The sequence below is a fragment of the Medicago sativa genome, chromosome 1 (assembly GCF_051527215.1).
Source record: "Medicago sativa cultivar Bolivia chromosome 1, Bolivia_mono, whole genome shotgun sequence".
NCBI lineage: Eukaryota > Viridiplantae > Streptophyta > Magnoliopsida > Fabales > Fabaceae > Medicago > Medicago sativa.
The window spans coordinates 39,381,394-39,391,913 of record NC_140749.1 but is presented as its reverse complement, the minus strand read 5'-3'; the positions used below and the strand labels follow the sequence as shown (position 1 = coordinate 39,391,913).

The following is a 10,520-nucleotide window of genomic DNA, read 5'->3' as shown; positions in this document are numbered from 1 at the left end:
TTTTTAAGGGGGGTAGAATGTAACATCCCGCTCATCAACTAAAGGAAAATCTATCTGTTAAATGTATCAGAGGACTAAGGTTCATGGAAAACGGTTATGATGAAGGAAGTTATGTACGATGGAAGATATTTATAGGTAATATCAGTTAAGCATGAGTTATGTATCAGTGTCAAGTAAACACGACTGAGACGAAGGGCATTTAAGTAATCTCGCACAAGGGAGTATATAAGTGATTTTGAGGGTGGAAACCTCATAATTCCTTCCTCTTTCTCTCTCTAGGTTTTGAGAGAAAGAGTTCTCTCCTCCTTCTCTCTACCATGCGCCCTCCCTCTCTTCTCTAATCAACCAAACTTCTTCCAAATCATGATCAAGCATGATTAAGCATGGCTTAGCAAGCAAGAAACAAGTGAAGGAAAGGATTAAAGCTTGGTTTGGTGAGAAAAGCTAAGGATCAAGATTGAAGCAAAAGCTAGGGTTTGATGCTTGGAGCTTGGTTTTTGCAAGAAACATGTTTAGGTGAGTTCCATAGATAGATTACCTACCTTTGGGTTTGATTAATCTTGTGAAGAAATTATGATTTATGTTAGTATATGTTTTAGGGTTTTAGTACCCCTTTGTACCATTTATGATCAAAACATGTTAATTGATGCCATGCACAAGATATAAGTTGTTTTTATGATGTTTTGGATGATTATAATGAATTAGAACACTTGAATTGAGGTTTTTATGCAAAATCACGTTTTCTGCAGAATTCTGGACTGCTACAGTTCGCCTGGCGGAATTTAGCTCGCCATGGCGAGCTGGGAATCAGGGCTCTCTGGAGTAGCTCGCCATTGAGCTCGCCATGGCGAAAAATTTTGCCATGGCGGAGAGAATTTGGCCAGGCGAAATTGACTGCACAGCATGTGTTGTCAATTAGTTTTGCGACCAACAAGGGCTATCCGAGGCTCGATCTTGCAGTATCGTTTTAAACTATGAAACCCCTCAATTCCAAGTGTCTAAAGTACAATTCCAAACAAGATTTTATACAAAGTAAAGGCATGGCAAATTGTTGACAATGTTTGTTAATAAATGATACGCAAGAGTGTTATGTTATGCAATACGTCTGGGTAGTGACAAATTAAGAAAGGGCATGAATGTAGAGCCTCGACATAGTGTTGAGAACTAGAAAGATAGCATGAATGATAAGTAAGACAAGTATAGGATATGATTCCATGGAATGATAAGACGCGAAGTGTAATCTCTTCGCATATGAGCAAGTATGACCTAGCAAGTAAGTAAGTCGTGGATTGACTAGTTAATCTCTCCACCATGATAATATGTTTATGAACAAGTATAAGTTACCGTTAATCGGATCGATTAAGGTTCCGAGGTAAATATGTATGTATGATTATGTTTAACTTATATGCACGACAAGACCATGATTAATATGTGTAGGTGACATGTCTCTTGTTATCCACATCAGGGGGATACAAGGGGTTCTCATTATGAGAACGATTCAAGCCGTAAGGGACCCGCATGTCACTGAGTAACAAGACGTAGATGCTCGTGTCTCTTGTTATCCACGCCAGGGGGATACGGGAGGTTCTCGACCTAAGGGGAACGGTTCAAGCCGCAAGGGACCCGCACGACACCGAGGGAGTCCGATGTACGTACATCGGTCATGTATGGGATTGATCTCGGGGTTACTCCACCCGGGACTATCCGTAAAATGAATCAAGATAATAATTGTTTGTTCAACGCTAACCCATGAATGAACTTAGATACGTTATGCACGATATGACTATGGTTAAGTTTCATGATTATGCAAGAATGAACTTATGCACATTTATGTTTAAGAACAAGAGCACTAGATGCTACATGATAAGTATAAGGCATGGATTAGAGCAAGTAAAGAATATGATACCGGTGACGATCTTAGGTTTCCCTAATCGTCCGGTTTAGAATCATGTCATGATATGCTATGTTAATTTATGTTTAGGCCTTGTTACGTAAAGTGTACACTTGGCAATGCGGTTTAGGTTCCCTTCGACCGCCATGACATGTATAGATGAGAAGCCTATAACAAGTAAGATATGATTATGACGGCTCTAGTATGCACTACCGTCTAAGTATGCAAGTCCCCACACACGTATAATCAACCGTCAGGTTGTAAAGTAGACACATGGTGACCGTAGGTTTCCCCTTGAGGTTGCCTATAGCCTAGGTTTTAGGGGAACTCACTGAGACATTATGTCTCATCCCAATCCTTATTTGTTTCAGATAAGCAGGATGATTATGCATGTTCATAGCTGGATGGATATTACTTCAAGGGTTCGTTCGTACTGCTTCAGGACATTGGACATTAAGGATATATTTTTATGTATGGATGAATGTATTGTATTATTATTTATACGAACGGGACTTGATGTAAATATTATTCATTCGGAAAAAATTTTATGTTGTATATTTTAATGTATCCAGTACTAATATTAACGCACGTGCCAGACTTTCTAGATACGTCTGGTATGGGTGTTACATATTGCTTGCAAGCTTCCAATGTTATGGTGTCTCCATGCTTATATAGAGCACCATGAATTATAAATGAGGCATATTGAGCATTTAATGCCTTTTAAAAGATTATCAAAGAGGACATTGGTTTGAGGGGTTTACTTTTATAAAAATAGCACTGAGAAACCGGACACGAAACTGCCAAGAACTGCCTGGAACGAGCCAACAACACGTTTTGGTGCTGTCAGCTCGCCATGGCGAGTTGGAGGCGAGTAGACCATGTGTTCTGTGGTCTAATTCGCCATGGCGAGTCCTAGCTCGCCCCGACGAGTTGTGACAGTCCAGAACTTGTAAAAATGGCATTTTTAGCTCAAAAACCTCAAAACCAAGTGACCCAAGTATATTTCAACTCTATTGATCATAGGATACTTGAAAAATATTCATATAACAAGTATTTACATGTTTAGCAAGCATGGCATGAAAAGGGCAACTAATCACAATACATAGAACTCTAGAATTCATGTTTTCCTTACAAAGTTAAACACATAATCCCAAAGGTGGAAAACTATCTATAGAACACACCTAGCATGTTTTTGAAGTTGTCTTCAAGATCCAAGCTCGAGCAACCAAACCCTAGCTTCTTGATCTTATGACATGAGGAAGGAAGTGGAAATCACTCTTAAACCCAAGTTTATTATTGCTTCTTTAATCATCAAGTAACCATAACATGCACAATTTCATGCTCCAACCTCCAGCTTTACCAAAGACCAAACTCTAGCCTTGAATCTCTTCTTGTGAGTGAAAGAATTGGAAAACAAGCTTAATCCAAGTTGCCAATCTCTTATAGGATCATGTAGGAACCAAATCTTGATCATAAATCATTAAAGGAAGGAGGTTTGGTGAATTGGTGAGAAAGGGAGAGAGAGAGAGGGCGATGAGTAGAGAGAAGGACGAGAGAACTTCCTTTCTCAAAACCTAGAGAGAGAAAGAGTTTGAGATAATGAAATATTTTGGGCCAATTTCTCTTAAATACCCCTTTGTGGCCAAGTTACCCAAATACCCTTCATCTTAAACGTGTTTATACCGACACTGATACATACTCGTGCTTGACTGATGTCGTCGGATAAACATTCTCCGGCATACTTACTTTCCATGAACATTTGTCCTCTGACACGTTTGACTAGTAATATTCCATTACTGACGAGTGGGATATTACAGAATATGTGTATCAAACATGGGGTTAGAACTTGAGTGACATTGTGGTGTCAATGTCATTTGATATTGACCAACCACAATGTGACATGTGACTTCCTTCTCTCTCTCTTTTACAAGGATTTTTTTTTTTGTTATATATTTTAACATAAATGATGACACGTGACACATTATGACTGGTCAATGACACGTGACATTGGAAGCCCAATGTCACCCAAGTAATATCCATCAAACATGTCTATGAAAAGGTAACCACCAAAACTACAGATACATTATGATTTATTTTTTTGTTATATTTTAACAGAAACGAGGAAACGTGACACATTATAATTGGCCAATGTCGCATGACATTGGAAGCCCAATGTCACTCAAGTAATATCCATCAAACATGTCTATTAAAAGGTAACCACCAAAAGTACATATACATTTCCTACAACTAGAATAATAATTGTGTGATATGAGAAAATATAGAAACAAGTCTTAGAACTACATACAGTTGTGGTGTTGGCTCAACAATAAGAAGTTAAGTTTTTAACTTCAAGATACAAAGTTAATAAAAAGTTTCAATTGGCATTCTTTTAGTTAATAAAAAGATTCAATTGCCATTTTTTTAAAATGAAAGTCACTAAACAACTTTCAACTAAGAGTGATAATAAAATAAAATAGAACAATATATATAAATTGCAATTTTAACAATAGTCGTGTACAGATCATAGCTTATGAAGGATAAATATAAGATTGGAAATAAAATAAGAATAATCAATTTAAAATTTACACGAGTTTCAATGGGTAAAACCAAAGAATAATATACACTAATAGCTTATTGATTCAGTAAATGTTGCAAAATGTGTGGAAATTAAGTTAAAAGATTAAACACAAATTTTCATGTTGCGTAGAATTAGTGTTGTATGAATTGAAAAAAGTGGAAGTCCCACATCGGATGGAACACATACATTAGTAGTGTTTATATAATAGGGGTGTACCACTAATTGCGGTACATAATCATGTGAACAAAACAAGCACTAGAGAAAAAATATACATTGATATATATTTTATTATTTAGAAATGATAAATTAAATAATTAATTTTTTGACACAATTAAATAATTAATTTAATCATTATTAGAAAGTTCTTTCTTAGTCCCCAAGTTTTTTTATTTTGGAACGCAAATTAATTTTTTTGACACAATTAAATAATTAATTTAATCATTATTAGAAAGTTCTTTCTTAGTCCCCAAGTTTTTTATTTTGGAACGCAATCTAGAATATTTTGGAATCATTATTAGAAAGTTCTTTCTTAGTCCCCAAGTTTTTTATTTTGGAACGCAAATTAATTTTTTTGACACAATTAAATAATTAATTTAATCATTATTAGAAAGTTCTTTCTTAGTCCCGAAGTTTTTTATTTTGGAACGCAATCTAGAATATTTTGGAACACAATCTGAAATATTTTGGTAGACAGTCTAATATATTTTAGTGCTTGAAATATATTTTTGTACTCAATATAATATATTTTGGTACATAATTGAGATATTTTTGTACTAGATCTAATATGTGAATTACTTAATGCCAAAGAAATAATGTATTACTTGTTCCCAAAGTTTCTCACTTATTAGTTGTGAATTTTCTCTATAAATAGAGAGCTCCCATAGTGCATTCTACACACCAAAGAGTTCTATTGAGTTGTCGATATCTCTTTCTTTCTTCTCCCCCAGCTTGTGTTAACGAGCTATTCTTCTCCTCATCTCCTTTTTCTATCCCTTCAATTATTTACGTCTCTTCAGAATAAATAATATTTTAAGATCAGTCTTTTGTGAACTATGTCTTCAAAAGAGTAGATATAAATTCCATCAAAAAATAACTAAGAGACAAGATATATATATAGCATATTTACATATATAGCAAGCATATATATAAATGCGACTATTGGCTTAATAAACAGAATCTAACATAGATTTTGACTTGAACGCATTATTTTCCTAATTTCATACTATACGACAAGACATAAAAGTAAAACCTTATTTTTGATAATAAAGATTACTGTTTATTATTAGCAACAAGTAGTAATAGTAAAATGTCCTAATTGTAGTAAATAAACCAATTTTCAAAATGAGCACGCATGGAATTTTTGAAAACCAATTGAGGTTGATTTCTTTTACTGTCTATATATACATACAACTTGTTGAGTATTTATCATTTGAATGCAAAATGACTTTGTAACACCCATGTTTGAAAATATCTAGAATATTCAAAAGAGTGCTAATATTGATACTGGATACATTAATTATACAATAATAACACAACATCAAGTCTTGAGTCTACATACATCGATGAACCAAAGTTCTCATGTTACATTATTACACCAAAGTTTTGTCATAACATAGTACAATCACAACATATATATAACCACATGACTCATAATGTAACATATGCTTCTTTAATCCACACCATGAAAGCTCCAAGATAACACAATCACTCCATGACCTTTTCTTTACCTCTACCTCGGGATACCTGTGAACCTGAACAAGTAAGGAGTTGGATGAGACATAACGCCTCAGTGAGTTCTTCCTAGCCCTAGGCTAGTGATAACCTTGGGGAAAAACCTATGGTTATCATGTGTCTAGAATACAACCTGCCGGTTGATTATACGTGTGTGTGGTCATTTATGTCTAGACGGATGTGCACACTAGAAACCGTCTTAGAACCTTCATAATATGTTATAGGCTTTCACTATATCATACGTGTCATGGCGGTAAAGAGATCCTAATACCGCTTGCTAAGGTACGTGGAATGCACCGAAGTCTAAACTAATTCATGACACAACCTATACCGGACGAATAGGGAAACCTAAGTTCGTCTTCGGTAAATCATTCATTTCATAATCTAACATAATCATATCATGCATAGTCATATTTGTTCAATCATTATGTTAGCGTGAATCAAACAATATTATCTTGGTTCGTTTTACGGAGAGCCCCGGGTGGAGTAACCCCGAGAACTATCCCATACATGACCGATGTACGTACATCGGACTCCCCCGGTGTCGTGCGGGTCCCTTACGGCTTGAATCGTTCCCCTTAGATCGAGAACCCCTTGTATCCCCCTAGCGTGGATATCAAGGGACACGAACACCTACATCTTGTCTTATCATGTTCATATGCATACATATTCATACTTGTACATAATCATAGAAACATTCTTAGCATCATAACTTATAGAACTTAGAAGATAATGTGACATTCTATTCTTGACAATCATGTCGATTCACTAAGTTCAAACCCTTCCTTAGAATATCTCTACCCATCAAGCTTAACACCCTTAAGTCATCTTTGTAACCCATGTTAAATTGCCATGATTATTGATTCAAGTTCAATGATTGATTGGTGCATTTTACTATTAGTTTCCGAGGATTGAAAATGTCATAAACCCAAGTTTTATACCATTTAGAAATTCTAAGTTTTGTCCATATCAATTTTGTTCCAGTTGAGAAACAAGTAAAAACAGTAAAAATATACTCCGAAACGATCGCATCGGGCCCCTACACGACTGCCCCCAAGCACCCGAACACAGAACAACGCAATGCGCTGCCCTGTCTGGGGCGCCTAGCGCCTGGTGTGGGGCGCCTAGCGCCTGCTCACTAACTTGTGGGCGCCTAGCGCCCTTGGTCAGGCGCAGCGCTGCGAACCTGCGTGTTTCGGCCGCGGGTTCGTGGCATTTTCGACCCAAAACTCCCATTTTTGATCCCCTAAATGCACCAACTCATTCCAAACATTGATAACAAGTTTATGTACTCAAAATAGCTTACCAAAACATATATAAAATCATATTCCATGGCAATTTATTATGATCACAAGGCATGGCTTTAGGTTCAATAAAAAGTCATAGAAGCTAAACTAGCACAAAACATGAGTATCCAACCCCAAAGGTGGGTTATTCTACCTATAGAACTCACCTTGAGCAAGATTAATGTTGGTTCAAGTTGTCTAACCACAAACCCTAGAATCACTACTCTTGATTGAGGAAAGAAACTAGTTGAGAAGCTTGTTCCAAAACACCCAAAGTTCACATGATCACTAGCTCATGAAATCTTGAACAAATCTTGAACAAGGATGGAAGGATGGGGATCGATTTCTAGAGAGGGAAGAGAGGAAGAGAAAAGTTTGTAACCTAGAGTGAGAAAATGGAATGAAAATGAAGATTTTTGGACCCAATTGCCTTAAATAGTCCTTAAACTCAAATGACTATTATACCCTTCTGCTTAAACGTGCGTATTTGTATCGCTCTCAGATATTACGTTAATTCTTAATACGCGGGATATTACAGACTTCACCAATTTTCCTGATTTTTTCCTTGTATTTTCACAAGCATGTACGAATCTCGGTGAGCATCTCTAGGGATTATGTTTTATTGAATAACGATAGGAAGCACTACTTTTCAAAAATAGGGTACGAATCTCGGTGAGCATCTCTAGGGATTATGTTTTATTGAATAACGATAGGAAGCACTACTTTTCAAAAATAGGGTTTTACTTACAATTGGTTTATTTACATGCGTGCTCATTTTGAAAATTGGTTTATTTACTACAATTAGGACATATTACTATTACTACTTGTTGCTAATAGAAAACAGTAATTTTTATTATCAAAAATAGGGTTTTACTTTTACGTCTTGTCGTATAGTATCAAATTAGGAAAATAATGCGTTCAAGTCAAAATATATGTTAGATTCTGTTTATTAAGCCAATAGTCGCATTTATTTATATGCTTGCTATATATGTAAATATGCTACTAGATCGTCTACCTTACGTACACAACTAAAAATTTGGATGTCATGGTAACTAATATGATTTTATTTCATATAACGAATTTTAGGCATATAAACCTTTTCCAAAGAGTACAATGAACCGTGCTACTTCTAGATAAAATATAAATTAATATATTATAACCGAGCAGAACATATTCAAATATAAATATTTGTTTAGTCGAAAAATTAATGTCAGTAAAACTTACTCAGGATCTTCCATAGACATGTCAATGTGCTTACTCTTTTGCCATCAATTTCCTTCTCTATTAACACACATTTTTCAACATGCCCATTGGAGTTCATCAACACTAAGTTTAGAAGGAACCAATGAGCCATTTGCCACAATAAAAACAAATTGAATTGTTAGTTTTATAGCATGGCAAAAATGACAAATTATATACAAACTTAAAAGGAAAACTTATTTTCTTAATTAAAGAGTATGGATCCCTTATTTCACTTCATACTTCCTGAATAAGAGAAATTCAGCAATAGTTCTCATAGAAAGGTCGCAATGAGAAAAACAAAAGATTCAGAAGACAAAAAGTATCATCACAAAAGAAAAATGAAGACATTGAATCTAATATTAGTTTGCAACCAAAATGTCACATACCAAATCTTATTAAAAAAAAAAAAAAACTCACCAACTAATTTTTCCTTCTTGTCGGAATATAATATATTTCAATGAGAGAAAATCAAAATGATAGATAGGTATATTACTTTCCTCAACTTTGGTAAACTTTGTCCTGTCAATTAAGTTGAGTTTAAATATATAATGAGTAGTTTGATACTTGGAGACATTGTGAATATCCAACACATTTTTAATTTCATAAGAGGATCCTTCTTCTACCAATGATAGCTAATTTTAGGCAACAGCTTCTTTTTGACAGTGGCTTGAATATTTCCAAGCATTGGAAAAACAACAAACATATCATCGACGTGCTATAATTTGACAAAACGTTATATAAAAACATATCTAAAACAAATAATGATGTTGAAGGAACCTTCTCATTTGCGCATGGGTTAACTATTTCAATGACCAAAGTTTAACATTTCTCATTTGAACAATGCATTGGAAACTGACAAAATTAATATGAAATCAAAAGACGTGCAATGCAAATATCGAAACATGAAGAAACAAAGAGCCACAATTAATGAGATATATACATTATATTTCACCGACACTTATGATTGAAGGCGTGTCTCAGTGTCCGACATGTGTTCTGTCTGACATGGAAACTTGTGATTACAATGAATTGGTGTCGACGTATCGGTGTCGTGTCCGGTGTCCATGTATGTGCCCGTGGTTATGGTCATTTAATTAGTAATGATGGACATTAAAAAAAAAAAAATAGAACTGATGGCCAAATTTCCAAAAAATAAAGAAAATGAAGAGCAAGACTTATGGAGAATATGTAAGTTATTTCATAAAGAACATAAGAAATAACTACTTAAACAGCGGAAACTTAAATTAAAGGATCAAGGCATACCTCCAGCCATCGCTTCTGCTTGAAGAAGTTGAGGCTCTTCTAAACCTTCCACAATCTCACTTTGATGGTGCAAGTCTTCTGAATAGAGATGTTAGTCTTAGGGAACCAAAACAAATGAAGTGCACACCTTTATATAACTTCTGCCATCAAGAAGTTACTGAACGTGCAAAACAAAAATGCTCCTCCACTCACTCATAATGGGCAGTTACTAAATTTAAGGGAAAGAATAAAGACCATTTTCTGATTAATGGGTAATTACCACTATGTGCACTTAGTGGGTAATTACCACTTATTTATTTAAATAAATAAATAACTTAATTAGGGAAAAATCCAACATTCTCCCACTTGGTCAACATATTCTTTCACTTACAATAATAAGAAACAAAAACACACGGATCATAGCGACAGGTCCTCTTTAATTGAGTATTATCTTCTATGTATCACAATGTATTATGTCTCTAACCAAATCATATAACTTAATGAATAAACTCATATCATTTATGTTTATTCTGGTTCCAAACTTAATTGA

General features: G+C 34.9%; 1 long non-coding RNA gene across 1 annotated transcript; it reads right to left on the bottom strand.

The window, feature by feature from the left end:
- Positions 1 to 5,929: 5,929 nt before the first annotated feature.
- Positions 5,930 to 8,019, bottom strand: LOC146954874 (uncharacterized). Its single transcript, XR_015015396.1, has 2 exons — positions 7,654 to 8,019; positions 5,930 to 6,220 (listed from the first exon to the last, which is right to left on the bottom strand). It is a non-coding gene; the product is annotated as an uncharacterized LOC146954874 (long non-coding RNA).
- Positions 8,020 to 10,520: the final 2,501 nt, after the last annotated feature.